The 17,276-nt window shown below is 34.2% G+C and overlaps 1 protein-coding gene across 4 annotated transcripts in view; it reads left to right on the top strand.

Annotated features, from left to right (window-relative positions):
- Positions 1-17,276, top strand: part of LOC141462280 (uncharacterized) — a 236,355-nt gene that overhangs the window by 45,151 nt on the left and 173,928 nt on the right. Inside the window, exon 1 of one of the 4 annotated variants that reach the window (XM_074144005.1) lies at positions 11,841-11,982. The exons of the other annotated variants lie outside the window; for them this stretch is intronic. The gene's annotated coding sequence lies outside the window, so the exon portion shown is untranslated. Of the gene's footprint in view, positions 1-11,840; positions 11,983-17,276 lie in introns of those variants that run through there. 4 annotated transcript variants of the gene reach the window in all.

Below are 17,276 nucleotides of genomic sequence, written 5' to 3'. Positions count from 1 at the left end.
GAAAATTTGTTATTTGTGACGCAGAGAACAAAAATAATTATAATTGAAGATTCTTAAAAATGTAGTGTAATGTAATGGTTATGGGTGAATCAGGATAAATTTGTTTTATCATAAAATAAAAGTAACCATCACATCATGTTAATGCACCCCGTTTGCAAGATTTCTAAAAGGAAAAATAAAACATTTTAGAATTCCCTGAATCGAAAAAGTGTTTTTTTAAAGCGATGTATTGTTTAAATTTGATATATCAATATCACATGTGACCAGGAGATGCTGGGTGAACTCGATAAACCACTTTAATTTATTCCAGAGTGTTTTTCGACACTTTTTCATTTAATCTTCGTCAGCTCATTGTCTACTCGTGGATCTAAAATTACATTTTAGTGATAAAATCAATTTTAAAAAGTTCTGCTGAAGTGGTGTGTTTAATTTTTCCTCTAAAGTGCCATTTCAATTCACTGTACGGCTTCACTATCTGTATAATAATCAGAAATCTATGTCTACATAAATGAGCCGTTTATTTTGAAAATGGCCTAACTCCGTTTATCTTCAAATCGAGATATTTAAGGGTTTGCGTTTCAATGATTTTAAAAATATACGTATAGGATACAAATGAGTCATACTGCTTAAGTGTATCTAAGGGTGTTAAATTTATAGTTCCTATTAAAATAGTGGCAATTATTAAGTGAATAATATGCGTTTTAGAATGGAGTTAGGCCACTTTCAAAATTAACATCCAGATTCATTATAAAATTTGAAGGTGCCCAAGTCCATTCAACATAATTTAAGATGCTTCAAATTGAAAAAAACCATACTTAATTTATTTTACATATCTTTAAAACACTTCGGAAATTTAATTTATGCGATTCAAAACATTTTTTAACTACATAACGTACAAAACATAAATTTATTAAAAAACAATTTACTATTCATCTACATTTTGTGTGTGTGTGAAAGGGATTTGAAGAAATCATGATGTTCCGGTGGTATATATTGTAATAGGTCAATTATGTCCTTGAATTTTGCTGTTGTAATTAGTCTTGATTTAAGTATAAATGGAGTTAGGCCACTTTCAAACTACACGGTTCAATTGTTGAACTAACTCTGAAAACTTATGTGTCAAGAATTTATCGTATTTGCTCGGAATATGAGCAACCTGAAATGCTTTACTGATAAATAACAGGGAGTTGTACATGTAACCATGGCAACCGGAAAAAATTGACAAATTGAGTTATGCCACTTTCAAAATAAACGGCTCAAATATTCCAAATTTGAAAGAAATCAGAATTGGTAATGTTTCCGGAAATGTCTACAATGTTTACCTTAAAGCATTCATTTAATTACTTTTATTATTATTATTATTATTATTTTTATTGCACATAACACCTGTGCCTTTGGAGGGGCGGGTATTGGTCTAGTGATCGAGAGCGTGGCTTTGTAAGTGGCAGATCCCCAGTTGGAATCCCGCGTGTAGCTACTTTTTATTTGATTGAAAAATTCCTTGTATAGTTGATTTCAATTTTATGTACGTTTTGGCTGAGCGACATATTAATTGGCGGAACCCCTGTGAACGTTCCAGGGAGCCCTAGGGTTCCGCAGAACTCAGGTTGAAGACCTCTGACTTAATGGAAAAATTGTTGAAAATTGCTCTTATACTTTGCTTAAACTTACATACACACGAACAGATTTATTAAGTTTAAGTTTGGTCATTTTTCTAGAAAAATCAGTATTTGGCAATTTGCTTGTAAGTTTATATTTTAGTGTAATGAACGGTTATACACTGCATTATGTTGATAAGAATAAATGTGACACCATTGTTTGGAGTCTGGAGAAAATTTGGGAGTTAGAGCCTTGAGATTAGTAAGTAGTGTGTGAAAGGCCAGACTTATTGAATTATTGTTTCTTTTAATTGATTGCACATTCATCTGGAAAATGTTCAACAATTGCCTGAAGTGTCTTCAATCGGCGAATCATCCCCCCTCGCTGCGAGCTAGAGCCGCGGGCAAGGATATAAAAAAAAACAATAACTTGTCGTTAAAAAAGAAAAGAAAAACAAACCAAAGGAGCGAATATCTGAAGAGAGGTGGGACTCCCTGCGATTATTTGCCAAAAAAATATATTCTTTTTATTCAACTTGTATTCGACTGAATTTACAGCTGGCTTTTATTGCCATGATTTCTGATTGCACCTAATGCATCCTGGCTAGCCACTATAATAGCCCAAATTACTGCCCAGCAAATTATAAAGTAAAAGGGTTTTTAAAAATAAACTATCTGGTAGATTCCTGACTTCTTTTTAAGGCCATTTTCAATGATCTAACTTGAATATTTTCTTAAAAATTCCGATTCTTCTCAACATTATACCATAAGTAAAACCATACATCATACTAACTGACGATTTTTGAGCAGGGATGGGCAAAGTACGGCCACATAGTTAAAATATTGACAGCGTGAGATCAGTTAGAAAAATTATGATTTAGTTAAGTTATATTATACGTCATGAAGCAGTGGAGAAATGTAATTTAGATAATTAATTTTTTGCACATTTACTGATCTATTTTTATTGGTGCCTCCATTTCTTTTCTTTAACTCTCTAAACTCATAGTTCATGTTTGAGTACATAAGCAATCAGGACAGAAGACACATTAACTTTATAATAATGTAAAAATATTATATTGTCAATAAGCCCAGCCCTGAAGATGACGTAATCCATAGGGTCGAAAACTTGGCGAAATTAAAAAATAATGACTGAAATTGACAATATTCTTTCTTCCTTTCGTATTAATGGATCAGTCGCCAAAAAAAAAAAAAATTCTTAAAGTAAAAAGGAAATAAATTTTCTTTATGATGCAAGCAAGATGTCTTCCAACTATAGTGATTTTTCTACTTGAGTTTTCTTACAGTTTTTATGATAAAAAGTCCCCCCCCTCCTCCACAACAATGGAGACTAGATAACCATCTCTACTGTGAAGCTCACTTCCTTGTATCTCTCAGTGTAATTACCGTCTTTCCGACCAACTTCCGTCTTAACACTTTATACATTGTCCATCTTTCATAGTAGTAGTAGTAAAAAAAAAGAAAAAAATCAAGTAGTAATTTACGCATGATGACTTTACGTGCAAACCTCTTCTTTTACAACGAGAAATAGGCGGAAACGAGATACCAACATGTATCAAACTGCACGCAACTATGTAGGCGGATGTCTTAATATACAATTTTCTGTTCTTCTATTTCCTCTTGCTACTACTAAGGTAGTATTCTCTGGTTGAGTCCAAGACGTTAGTATTTGTTACGTAAATTCCACGTGAGTCCTTTTGTCAAGGTAAAGCCGAAGGTATTGCACGTAAATTGTTGACAGTGAAAGTTCTGAGAGTTTCGCCAGATTTTGTTTCGAATTCAGTGGAATTCAATTAGTGGGACCACTAATGCACATTTTTATGCAAGCAATCCTACCATTCACATTGACCTGCGATTTTTGTCAAAAGCTCGGCAGAATAAACAAATAATTTCTAAAATTGGCATTGTAGGAGTAATTTTGTGTGGAAGTTTCATATTATTGTCTAGAATCAGGAAGCAGGACGGGAATAAAAAACAAAAAATGATGTCATCACTTACACAATAAATATTTTGGAAACTTACTAATTGTACAAAAAAGATAAGTTAACTTTAATGTTATACGTAATCACTGTAATTAGTGGGAACGATAGTAACGTGAGGTCACAGCTTCCTCACATCCACGCTGTCAGTTTCCTATGGATAAATTTCGAATCAAACAATAGCTTCTTTTATATATATCTTTTTATTGTCACAATGATTTTAGAAGCGAGCCCAGAAAAACCATAATTACGTGTTCTCGGCTATAAGTAAAATCAACTTTTTTTGGCCTCAGGGGCTCTCAAAACGGAAAACCTGCACGATCACACAATACCTCCTCTAACAAGTATTACTAAGAGAAAATAAATTCTACCAGCGAAAAATCTAGGCATGTAGGACAACGTTCACAGTAAAATTCAATGATAGAGAAGACTGTTTTTGTAATTACATTGTAATTTGTTGCAGTAATAGAGAAGTACTCGAAGTCGTTTATTAGATTTTATTGTTATTTATTTTGTGGAAGAACTAGCGCACAAAACTGGGTTGCTTGGTGACCTCTGTCTGTCCTTCTCACCTGAGCGTACCCTGGGCTCTCTAGTATGCTGAAACCTTTCTAGAGTATGCAAAATTGTTTCTATTTCCGTCCGTCATAGTTAAATTATTACTACGTAAAAATCTGGCTAAAATTTCATTGCCTGACATAATAAAGTAATTTTACCCAGTATATACAGATGTATGTATATTTGTACACACAGGGTGGAACTCCAAGAAATATGTGAAATAAATAAAAATAAAAATGTTCTTTTAATAAGTTTAGAGTAGATTGCATACATTTTTCTGAAAATTCCTGCTCTAAGACAACATTAAATGGTTTAACACTTCTACGAATGTATAAAAAAACGTTCATGCATCTGTTGTACGCATTCTAAACATAATTCTCTATTGCAAACATTGGCGTAAGTTTAGATTTGATTTCGTGGGTTTGGACCGTCGGCCTATGTCACCTTCTGACCTCCAGTTAGAACTTCCTTCCAGTCTTGTCCGTTCGAGTTAAGGCTCTGGAAAGAGACTCCAGCGTAAAGGCTTAAGGAATCCGATTTTCTTCTCCCAATACCAAACTCTTATCCATTCACTCTTTTCATGCTGACAGAAAATACTCACTATTTGAAGTGACGTTCCTTTTTCTATTTATCAAAACAACTGCAGGCGATTAAAAGGCCTAAGCGAGGCATGGGGATTCACTTAGTCCCCCTCGAACTTGTTGGGGGTAATGCCGCTTTCAAGTGACGCGAGTGGCTGCTAATAATGCCCGACTGCAAATAGTTGAGGCCCTCTTTGGGTATCGCGAAATATTTATATTATAGATAAATATATTTTCAATTGGAAAATTTTATTTGATAATATTTTATAAACTGAAATTTTTGATTGACAAATATTTCCTTTTAGCAGCATCAATTAATCTCTGACAGTTTTAGTAGTAAAATGAAATATCACTGAAAGATGAAAATTGACAGGGTCACAAGATTTGACTAGATATTCCACTTTTTCGAAATGCCATAAGGCATCCGTCATGAAAATTTCAGGAAAAAGCAATTGAACATATTAGTAATACTAAATTTTATGGAATGCTTTTTTTTCGAACTTAAGGTACACTAAAAAGAGGTAGTAATGTGACTGCAATCGTTATTGAATTACCATGGAACTGCATTCTCTGATTATGGAAAAATCTCAGGTAGCTTTTTTGAAATCCTGTTTACAAATTAGTTGGCCATTGTAACAAAGGTTTTGAATCAAAAGCAGATTTTCAGAAGTACAACTTTAGACATTTTTTTTGTTTACTTTCTCACTCTTTTAAAGAGAGAAGTATTTAAAAAGAGGGAAATGTTGCACTACGCACCAGGGGATTCAACAGTAACTTAGAGTTGAAAATTCTTCCTCCAAAAATGTCACTTTTTATTTATTTATAGTATTTTCCCTCCAAAAACGCCCTTTTTATATCTGTTTTCATTTCATACTTGGTGGCTTAAATTACATTTATTTCGAACATTTTTTTGATAAAAAAAAATTCTTATTAGTTAAGCGTGTGGTTATTATGCATTCCTATAAAATACCATGTATTAATGTAGTATCTACTACCTACATAACAGGATATAAAAATTATTGCAAACATTCGAAATGAAATATTTCGTGTACGAGGTGTGTTCAAAAAATAAGGTGAATTTTCATTTTTCTCAAAAAATATTTATTTATTCATCGATTTTTATTTGGTCTCCTTCAAAGTAGTCCCCCTCAGATATAATACATTTGTGCCAGCGTTTTTTCCAATCCTCGAAACAGTTCTGATATGCACTTTTTGGTATGTCCTTGAGCTCTCTCAGCGATTCGGTTTTTATCTCCTCAATCATCGCAAAACGCCGTCATTTCATGGGTCTCTTCAATCTTGGGAACAGGAAAAAGTCACAGGGCGCCAAATCTGGTGAATACGGTGGCTGAGGCATGATAATGTCATTCAACAATTCCTGAGCGATGCTCATGCGACGGTTTTTTTTGATCAAAATTCAGCAATTTTGGAACGAACTTCGCTACTACACGCTTCATGCCCAAAATTTCAGAAAAAATTGCATGACATGTGCCAACCGATATGCCGACATCCTCAGCAACTTCTCTAATTGTGATTCGACGAGTCTTCATAACAATTTTCTTTACTTTCTTAACATTTTCATCGGTTGTTGATGTACTGGGGCGTCCAGGGCGAGCGTCGTCATTCGCATCTTCTCGACCTTCTGTGAAAAGCTTGTAACACTTGTAAACCTTTTTTTGACCCAGAGTACTCTCACCGTACGCCACTGTCAACATTTCAAGTGTTTTTGAGCACTTAATTCCATTTTTTACACAAAATTTGATGCAAATTCGACATTTTTGTCGACAGAAGAAAATCGCCGAACTCGCAAAACACTTGCCTTATTTATGCCTCTCACAAACAAACTAAACATGCTATATAGCTACAACTTTGAAAATATGTTCGAGACAAGTGTACCAACATAAAAAAAAAAAACATTCGTAATTCGAATGTACGTAGCCCGCGAAATTTGAAAATTCACCTTATTTATTGAACACACCTCGTATGTACAGTTTTTCAAGTTTTAAGCAATTTTCTCTAAAACTACGGTTAAGATAAAGATCAAGATTAAGTATAAATTTCGAGAATCCAAATAAAATACGTGTTTATACACATTTTCATACAAAAAATAAATTGATTTTAATGTTTTTTCACTGTTTGTTGGTAACATTTTTAAAGGGATATTTGGTATTCCCAGAAAGTGAAACTGCAAGGTTTCAAATTTTACTGACTAAAGCTGCGCATTAAAATAGTTCGCGTTTTCCTGTAGCAATTTTAATTGTCTAAATTGTACATTATTTTAAATTTAGACAATGAAGTTAATTTACCTCTATTCCAACATATTGTATATGTGCTTAAGTCTATAGCAGAGCTAGCAATGAAATATGAATGTGTTTAAAAGTTATAGAATGAATGCAAGAAAATGATTAGAGAAGGATTACGTGATTTTAATTTCGGTTAAGCTATAAGGATGGCAGGAATATACAGGGTGACCAGAGTAATATGCTCCACCCACTTTTTTTTTTTAACGGCGGGAAATTTCGAAAAAATAAAAAACACGTATTTAATCATTTTTAGTCTAGTTTATTTTCAGTGATTAACCCATTTTTTTAAACCCTTGTATCTCCAACTATTGTTTTTCAAATGGAATGTTATATTTTATTTTGCATATTTTTATAGTATTTGAGCTCCTAAAAAAAACAAAAAAAAATTTTTTGAAATCGGTTAGGTTTTTCAAAAGTTATGGTAATTTAAAATATGAAAAAAATTTTTAGTTTATTGTAAAGTAAAGTAATCGCCTATTTTTCAGGCGGGGCTTAACGTCCAACTACCAATTAGGTGTCGTGGACGGAGGCGACTAGCAAACATACTTTCCTGTAAATTTCTTTTATTAACCATTAAATAAAATCCGAGGCCTGAGACCGGGAATCGAACCCAGTACCACAATACATATTAGCTTCGCAGGTCTCGCCTCTAACCGCTCGGCTACCGTGGCGTCTTTTAGTTTATTGACAAAATTACGTTACTTTTTTTAAATAATCTGTTCAAACTGGGCGCAATCAACGGACAGGCAAGCCAAAACTCTGGACTCCCACGCTTTGCTTGTAGCAGCACTTATGGTGGCGAAGTCAAGATCTAGGCTGGCTAGAGTTATTCGACGTTCAGGTTGTTTTTTCTACAAACGTTTGGGTGGAGTTATAGGAAATCAACTAATCGGCCCATACTTCTACAGAGAGAACTTAACTGGTGAAAGGTATCCAACTTTTTTTTCAGAGACATTTTGCCAGTTCCGCTTGAAGATGTTCATCTACAACGTCGGCTGGATATGTATTTTCAACAAGATGGTTGCCCGGCGAGAGTGGTTCGAGGTTACCTGGACAGAAATTTCCATTAAAAGTGTATAAGGACTCATTGTCGCATCCAATAGCCACCTCGATCTCCGGACTTAACCCAAATGGACTATATTTTGTGGGGATACCTAAAAAAATAAAGCGTAAAGTATCCTTAATTCCGTGGCTTCAGTCGATGATCTGAAACGACGAATTACTCTAGCCTGCCTAGATCTTGACTTTGCCACCATAAGTGCTGCTACAAGCAAAGCGTGGAAGTCCAGAGTTTTGGCTTGCCTATCCGTTGGTTGTGCCCAGTTTGAATAGATTCTTTAAAAAAAATGACGTAATTTTCACAGTAAACTGAAATTTGTTTTTCATATTTTAAATACCCATAACTTTTGAAAAACCTAACCGATTTCAAAAAATTTTTTTTTGTTGTTTTTAGGAGCTCAAATACAAAAATATGCAACAAAAAATATAACGTTCCATTTGAAAAACAAAAGTTGGATGCTGTATCTCGAGATACATGGCTTTAAAAAAATGGGTCAATCACTGAAAATAAACTAGACTAAAAATGATTAAATACGTGTTTTTTATTTTTTCGAAATTTCCCGCCGTTAAAAAAAAAAGTGGGTGGAGCATATAACTCTGGTCACCCTGTAGAGTTCTGATCCATCCATTAGCTGTTGTTTATGTAAATAGTTGGATATAGTAGAGGGCAGAATGTGTGAAGCGAATGTATTTATAAGTAAGAATGGAGAGTGAGTGATATTCTAGTGATAAGCACCTAGATGATGCTGGCTGTATGGCGAAAGCCAATGCCAAAAAAAAGCCCCCCCAAAAATACCTCTATTCTACAATAGATGCTACTGATGCTTGCCTAAAGTTAAAGTATTACTATACGGTAGACCCGCAATACATCCAAGTATTGCTGAGTTATACTAATTCAATCAATAGAAAGAAACTGTTGGTAGATAGAGTGGCCCTTTATTGCATCGTAACATCTATTATTTGTCTGCTTTTATTGCATTTCCTTCAAATTTATGTGCTTCGATGCAGTTACTTCTGCAATAGGTAATTGGTGTGACTGACATTTACCTGCGGGTAGTTACTTTTTCCCCATTATAACTTTTCTAACGTCGAAAGATGTTTGACAGACAGTATTACCAGGTATTACAGAATTAACCATACTTAAAATTGTAAGTCTCAAAGAACTGGCTTTATATGTGTTTTTAGTAAACGCATTTTTATTGAAATCTCTGGAATTATTTTTGAGGAAAACGCAACAAAACATCTTTTCAGATGAGTGGCATTTTTGGTTGTCCGATTTCGAATTAAACTATCGACAATTATTCTCCGACTCTAGGTTTTTCATTGCTGTAGATCCTCATTGCGAGAATTGTAACGGATTGTCTTTTACCAAATTAAAATCTTATGTACATACTTGTAATATCAAAAGTAATTAAAGAAGCCTACATAGTTAGAGGTCGTTGTAGTTATGAGGAATTATGGGTAGTATCTCTCTGAGTTTCTGCACTTATGAGTGCCGTTCGTCTATGCAATCTAAGAGGACATTAGAACTTACGCTAGTAAGTGATTGAAGATTGAAAGAATGGTAGAGAAAATTAAAAGAAAAAAAGTGTATTATTCATTCAGTGCAGAAATGGTGCTCGAATTTATCGCGAAGTTATTCCTCTGCCTTTATAACAATATAAGACTATCTGTTGAGATATTTTGTACAAACATGTAAATATATACACTGAGTATTTAGAAAACGTTCACACTTGGTGGACCACTATTCTAGTGAATTCTCTCGATCGAAAACCAGCAAAAGATTGGAGAGTCAGTAAAATTAAAGTTTAATTGAGAAAGTAGAAACAATTTATCCATGTTCTAGTAAATAGTTCACGCTCCTTTTTCATTAAATTGGAGAAGTTCAACAAGTGGAGTGGTTATGACATTTAGAGACTTCAGCAAAATGGCTAGCCTTTTAGCCTTTTGATTGGAAGCAGAAAATATGAAGGAAGTTCCACAATTCCAAGTTTAACACCCTTAGGAGACTCAGAATGCATGTGATGTGTTTTGGTCATTCGATATCATAAGCTAGCCAAACAGATATATTAGTCTACCATGTATACTTGTGGAACTGCTGTTCTGATGCTGGAAATCATCTAGTCAGTTCTTCCTTACAAAAAACTTTGTACTCCAAAGTTTGGAGACGGGCTAGCTAATGAAAGTATAGTTTTTAGTCATCTGTTTTTGAAAGCAGTTGTAGATATACAAGTTTTGAGTAAAGTGGGTTTTCAAAATGGCGCGGAGTGTACGGATTGGAAGTAGTTCAGCAACTTGGAGACGATCGAAGGCAATGGAAAACAAGCTAAATAGTTCACCAACTCTCGTTGTAGATAGTTAGTGGAGAGTTTGGTGTAGCTGCTAGTTCAGCTAACAGGTAGATTAGTCTCTCTATATCTCTGTCTCTCTCTCTCTCTCTTACACACACACAGTTACAATTTAGTTTTGACAGTGTTGCTGCCAGCGGCATTATATCAACGGAATGGTAAACACTAGTTAAGAGAGGTTTGAAACACTTCAAAACTGTTCAAACGGTTTAACGGGAGCTCAGTAATTGACGGCAAGTTTGGAGGTGGCTAGCCTAGTATCGTCATCATCAGCATGGCTTTATAACCCGCTACTGGAGTCTGGCCTCCTCAAGGAAGTCACTTCAATTTTCCTTGCCCAAACCAGCTGGGTAGTCTGTTCGAAAATTCTTAGGGTTTTCACGTTATTTGCTCACCCATTCGGTCCATTGCGGATACGTAAATGACTCGCCTTTGGATGGCGGTCTCAGCGGAGCCATTCTACCCAACAAAGTCTTCTTTTTTATCACGTCCGGTTTCTGGTACAGCTTTCGCAGATCATCTTCATTACACGTTTCCCTCCATCACCCTCAGGGATTGGTCCACAAATTCCGTTTTTAAGATGTCTCGCCATCAAAAAAACCTACTCGTACTAATGTTTCTCTCGATAAATGGTTTTCTCGAAAATTTTCACGGATGACTGCGGTGCAGGAAAATCTAATGAGTTTCACAAGAGAGTTTTTATTGTCTTATGATTTCATTCCACTCATTCAAATTTTTTTTTGCCTTTTTTTGGCATTGGCTTCCGCCATACAGCCAGCATCGTCTAGGTGCTTATCTATCACTAGAATATCACTCACTCTCCATTCTTACTTATAAATACATTCGCTTCACACACTATATTTACATTCACTATTTACACATGTTGAACCTTACAACTAATGGATGGATCAGTACTCTATATTCCTGCCATCCTTATAGCTTAACCGAAATTAAAATCCTTCTCTAATCATTTTCTTCCATTCATTCTAATCGGCTATAACTTTTAAATACATTCATATTTCATTGCTAGCTCTGCTATAGATTTCAAAATTAGGAACTGAATTTCTTATGAGTTAAATCATAAATTGTCTTAGTGAGCAAGGTGTTCTGGGTAGAAGATGTACGGTTACACAGGTGATATCCCAACCAGAGTGGTTATGGAATACAGAAAAGAAGCATGATCGAGGGCGGTAACAACCTTAGCGGTCAAAGCGCCTTTGCTCCCAAAAATTGAATAAAAAAAAGTAAATTAGAGATAATGCAATCATTTTGCGCATTGGTTTATAATAAGGGAAAAGGTATGAGTCTGATGGGAGACCCTGTTTGCCAAGGTCACCGGCAGAATGCCAGTTTGTTTATTAAAGAAAGACAGAGTTGTCGGGAGGAGTCCGAGTGCAAGAGGAAACGACTACGGACAGCTAAGCAGACTGACGTACTTGAGAGGAGACGCACTTAGATAACCAGTACACTAGTTGCATAAATACACCCATGGAAGTAAATGGCGTAGCCACCTCGCCCGCCATCACCCATTCTTACAGGTAAATATCGCGCGAATCGACCGTGTCAGGTGTTCTCACTTCTTGCTTCGTCTATTTTCCCCCTCTAACTGCTCTAGCTGGTGACCTCTAGCAAATATCAAGGTTATACCATTGCAACATATCCTTGTTATTGTGTTATTGTGTTTTGTGTTGTTGTTTTTTCCTTTTGATTGCACTTGTGCAACAACAACTATAATTAATAATGTTGCGTAATGCATTATTTTACTGCGCAGGTAAAATAGAAATTTTCCTTAAAATATCCTTCCAGTTTGTTCGGAAACATCAGTTTTTCAGTTTACGATGCAAAAATTAAAAATCATGGAATTTTGTACAGAAAACTATTTCAAAATATCTCTTACTCTAATTTTTTTAGAATTCTAATTAGTGAACTTGGTCCCTTAACTCCCACTGATATTCATGGTGAGCGGTATTGGCTTTGATATGATGAATGGGAGAAATAAATATAACATCATGTTGTGGTTACGAACACATTTTGCTTTTTATAGTGATAGGAGAACAGAATATTTGGGTAAACCAAAATAACTATGACTTCAAGAAACTGAAAACGGATTTGATTTCTAAATTAACCAACCACTCTTTCTCCCAGGATGTTGAATTCCAACTATAACCCTTTTTACAGGAAAATATCTTCTCTGGACTTTGTTGAGCCCTATAGCAACTTTAAATGCTATATTATCAAAACACGAATTATATGTCAGTTGCGAATTTACTGTATTAGATTACTAAGATTATTTCACAACGGGAATAGTTATGTGGCTGGATAGCTCTAAAAGGTTTCCGATTCCGGTGAAACTGATGACTTAAATCACTTCTTTATAAGTTGTCCCTTGTTGGCAAACCTGAGAGTGGGAGATTTCTTCGGGATTATATCCATAATCGTAGCGAACCTCTATGGATACCTATGGAACCTCTTGTGGATTTGCTACAAGTATCAAGTTTAAAGAAATTACATGATATTTACTCTTTTCGTGGATGGGCCATGTAAAGTAAGAAATTTAATTTTAGATTAACAAGGAGCACATCTAATAATATTCACACACATTTATTAATATATAAAAGAAATATTACTTTAGTTATATTTTGAGCCTAGAATATCAATTTCAGTTAAGAATTTTTTTACAGTTGAAATTACTGGGCTCATTACAGTTTTTTTTTTCATATGGAATTAATTATATGTCAATAAGTATTTCATTAGGCGCCACGGTAGCCCCGAGCGGTTAGAGGCGAGACCTGCGAAGCTAATATGTATTGTGGTACTGGGTTCGATTCCCGGTCTTAGGCCTTGGATTTTATTTAATGATTAATAAAAGAAATTTATAGTAAAGTATGTTTGCTAGTCGTCTCCGTCCACGACACCTAATTGGTAGTTGGACGTTAAGCCCCGCCTGAAAAAATAGGCGAGTACTTTACTTTACATAAGTATTTCATTTATTTTGTATTATCCCTATTTCTTTGGTGGATAGATAGATAGATAGATAGATAGATAGATAGATAGATAGATAGATAGATAGATAGATAGATAGAACACATACTTTATCATATTTAAAAAAAAAAAATATTAGACATTTGAATTGTATGAATACTGACATGAATACAATCGTCCCTTATTAGTGAGAGTTGTGTGCTGCCTGCACTTCGTGCTCTCTAAAAAGTTTTTGTTTTTCAGTGGTTGTAGTGACTTTTCTGTCCTTATTTCTTTGTATCTCTGATGATTTAAGTTATAATAATAATGTACAAACCTCTTTGTACAGACCACGATCTTAAGCAAATAAAAAATAAAAATTTATTAATAGAAAATAAAATAGACAAGAATAACATTAACATTAACAAGAATAACATGGGTTAAAAGCCGTGTTTCCAGAATAGAAGCCCTTCGTGTTCCTTCTAAACATCAATGTCAAATATCAAGTATTTAGTACATTAACAACAAACTGCGTGATTGCACAAATATCTTAACTTTGGCAAAAATATTGGCCTCTTTAGGGCCTTCAGAATAGTAGCAACAGAAATTGATTTAAATATTCACTATATTGCTTAGCTTATATAATTTTAACTTTTTGAAATAATAATATTTCTCTTTTATTGCAGGTTAGTGAAGTTTACTGGTTTGACATAGGAGGTCAGGTGAGTGGTTCTAATTCCACAAATTGTTTCTATTCTCTGTTCCAAAATATTAGCCAACCAGGTAGTTGGACGGTTTTAGATTTATTTTAGGTGCTCTGGTTGCTCCATTAATGGATTAGTTTTGTAGTTACTTTTAGTGCGCGAGAGAGAAGGAAACTATGTTGTGTATTTGGCCACCAGGTTGAAGGGGTTGTTGGACAAACACTTGCTTGATTTCCAATATAAACAACATGTTGATTTGAGAGACTGGTCCCCGTTTTAACAACAACCGAATTAATTTACAGCTGAGGAATGTAAATTACTGTTACACTTTGGCTTCTCCTACTTAACAAGGTTTTCATCGCATAGATTGGATTGGATAAATAATATGGGGGTCGTGCTGAGGGTTTATTGTTTGCTAGTTCGCACAAAGAGTACATTCACAAAGTTAGCTAAATTGTGAATAAATAAATATTAGTAACCTCTAAATACTGATAAGAGTATCATGAATCGGAAAGGTTTCTACGTGGTTACCTAGTTAGTGTTCAGAGTAGAGATTGCCTTATCAGTATTGGTTTTTGTATACTTTCAATACTGACAAGAATGCGCTTATGTCACTTATTCTTGATCCGGGCCTTTCACTAAAAGTACTCGTGTGTTGCATGTCAGTGTACAGTGTGTACACAATATAGTTTGATTCGATCGCAGTGTTTCTCCTTTTCTAAGAGTAAGATCCTAAGAAGGCCGAATCAGGAAGTCTGATAAGGAGATTGATTAACTGGCTAATTAAGATTGAATAGATGCTAATCGGAGAATCACTTATCAGACTCCGGTCAGCATGATTGTAGGATAGATAAGGTGATAACATGTGTAAGAGGTTTTTTATCGAATGATAGTTTTGGTTTTCGACCGTTGTTTATTGATGATTTTGGGAGTATTGAGGTGCGGTTTTTTTTTATTGAGTTGTTCAATAATCGTGGGCATCAAATCGTGAGCCTAGGTTACAATAAATTACATAGTTATATTAACCGTAGAATGGTTTAAATTATGGTTTTAACATTGTGTAGTGAAAGCCCAACAAAACTGGTCTTAATTTAATTATTATTATTGTAATTATTGTTACGATATATAAATTACAAAGTCGATTTGAAACATATTTTCATGAACAACAAATTGTATTTGAAAGCCTCGTTTCAAACAACAAAACTTCATAATTGTGAAATTAGTACATATGTATAAACTTGAATTATATTTAATAAATACTGAGACGTGAGTAAAATCCATTATTTATGTAACAATATAGAGCCGGCATATCCCATGTAATTCAAAGTAATAATTAGAACTGTGTATATTACAAAAATAAACAATACTAATTAATCTGGTAAAGTTTGCAATATTCACGAGGATGTACAAATTATACTGTCTCTACAATGTCATGATGCAACCAACTAAACTCTGCGCAAATAATAGAATTTTAAGTACATATTAATATTTAATGAATAAATAAATATAAATAACATATTTATATGTGTTAACTAAAAATAATAATAACTAAACGATATAATAAATAATCGTGGATATCATTTTTTGATTAGACAAAAAATAATATGCCTCAGGCTAATCTGAAACTGTTTTTGCTATACTTATATATGAAAGATCAAAATTGGAGAAGATCCACTTGGTGAATGTGAAGATTCACCGCATTCGGCTGTGAAAGACCGAATATTTGGGTTAAGTTGTTGTAATAATCACATAACATATATAACGTCAATCACATAATTAAGTTTATTATTGATATTTCTTTCTTTTCTCATTTAGAATGTGCTGTTCATTTTAAGTTGAACAGTTCATTTACATGTGCTGTTACTTAAGCTATCTCCTTTAATCTTGACAAAATAACATCTGTTTTAATAATAATGTATGCTTTAATCAGTACATGGTGAATGAATCAGAAATAAGGATATTTAGCAAATATTTCGGACATACACCAAGCGACTATGTGAATCTTGACATTCTCCAATTTCGTTCTTTCACGGTAATATTCACATTCAACACGACCTTACTATATCCACTTTTCGCTCACTATTATTCTCTCACTATCTTCACTCACTATTATTCTCTCACTATCTTCGCACACTATTATTCTCTCTGTATCTTTGCTCACTATTATTCTCTCTTTTTTGTGGAGCGTCTTTATTTACTCACCATATTGACGCCCTTACAACTTCCGTAAAACTTTGCGCTTCCTTGTTCCATATGTTTTGACAATTCTTCGTCAAAATCCACCCATCCACACACACACCCAGATGTAACCATCTGATTTGTTATTTTACTTTAAATTCAATGTCCTTTAGATATCGCGAGAAGTCATCTAATGTTGCTGCAACTGTAGATTTTGAATCTCTTCATTTATTTCATTGGCTTTCAAATGCTTAAAGTCATATGCTACTGCCATAGCCTCCAGTTTTCAAGATTTCTCTTTATGCTTTTGTCGTTTTACTGGCTTTTGTTTTCTTTTTATCTTTAGGCCAAGCTTTTTTTAGAGCCCAGATATTCTTGCAAGCTGTGGATAATGACGCTTATGTGCGAAGAATAAAAACCAAATGACCCAATCAAGCAAGCTCCTGGCTGTATCATTCTTACTGTGTAGATGATTACTCTTAATGGCGCTTTATGGACCAAAAATATCCATAGTGAGCAAAAGTGATTATTAAACCGGAAATACATTCTTACGTGTTTTTGCACGTGAAGTGAACGTCACATACAATTACTCTACATCTTCAGTACACTTAGGAATATATATATATTATACATATACAGGGTGTCCCAAGCTATATGGATAACGACTTTTTCTCGGAAACTAAGATAGCTAGAAAAAAACTAAAAAATACGTGATCCCTTAGTTTTTTGTTAGGAATCCAAATTTAATTTGTAAATTTTTTTCGGTGCTTCCAGAAGCGAGATACAGGCACCAACTTCATTTTTTCAAATGGAAAGGTGCGGTTTTTATTTCAGAAATAGATTCCTCTATTTTTTTAAAGAAAAATTTACTTGGACGGTTTTTTTCTGTGAGCGATATTTCAGAAGTTATGAATGAAAACATGATTCTTATAAGAAATGTCAAAATGATAATATTATAACGGTTTTTTGATAGAATAAGAAGAAAAGTA

This window comes from Rhodnius prolixus, unplaced genomic scaffold (assembly GCF_049639745.1).
Source record: "Rhodnius prolixus isolate KJV_2025 unplaced genomic scaffold, Rpr scaffold_1, whole genome shotgun sequence".
In the NCBI taxonomy this organism is placed as follows: Eukaryota; Metazoa; Arthropoda; class Insecta; order Hemiptera; family Reduviidae; genus Rhodnius; species Rhodnius prolixus.
Note: the sequence above shows the minus strand (reverse complement) of the source record. Positions and strands in the feature narration are given on the sequence as shown.